Source organism: Sinocyclocheilus rhinocerous, unplaced genomic scaffold (genome assembly GCF_001515625.1).
Source record: "Sinocyclocheilus rhinocerous isolate Xijiao unplaced genomic scaffold, SAMN03320098_v1.1 scaffold19876, whole genome shotgun sequence".
In the NCBI taxonomy this organism is placed as follows: domain Eukaryota; kingdom Metazoa; phylum Chordata; class Actinopteri; order Cypriniformes; family Cyprinidae; genus Sinocyclocheilus; species Sinocyclocheilus rhinocerous.
Window position 1 is genome coordinate 91 of NW_015663160.1, and position 429 is coordinate 519.

General features: G+C 41.5%; 1 non-coding gene across 1 annotated transcript; it reads left to right on the top strand.

Moving 5' to 3' along the window:
• The first annotated feature begins 222 nt into the window (after positions 1 to 222).
• Positions 223 to 294, top strand: trnac-gca (transfer RNA cysteine (anticodon GCA)). Its single transcript has one exon. It is a non-coding gene; the product is annotated as a tRNA-Cys (tRNA).
• Positions 295 to 429: the final 135 nt, after the last annotated feature.

Sequence of the window (429 nt, forward strand, 5' to 3'; positions counted from 1 at the left end):
TTTTTTGAGGGTGTAGCTCAGTGGTAGAGCGTTTGACTGCAGATCAAGAGGTGCCCCCTTTGTACTTGTCAGCTTTAGGTTAACCGAAGCCTTTATTTTGACGTGAAGATGTTGCTGTTTGATATTTTCAAAATGAAGGATCTAATTTCCTGTGTAAGCTTTTGAGCTGCTGTTTATGTGGGGGTTAATTTCCTGTTTAAGCTTTTGAGCTGCTGTTTTTGTGGGGGTATAGCTCAGTGGTAGAGCATTTGACTGCAGCTCAAGAGGTCCCCAGTTCCAAACTGGGTGACCCCTTTGAACTTGGCAGCTTTGGAGTAAGCAAATACTTTATTTTGACGTGAAGATGTTGCTGTTTGAAATTGTCAAAATGAAGGATCTAATTTTCTGTGTTCGTTTTTGAGCTAGTGATTTTGTGGGGGTATAGCTCAG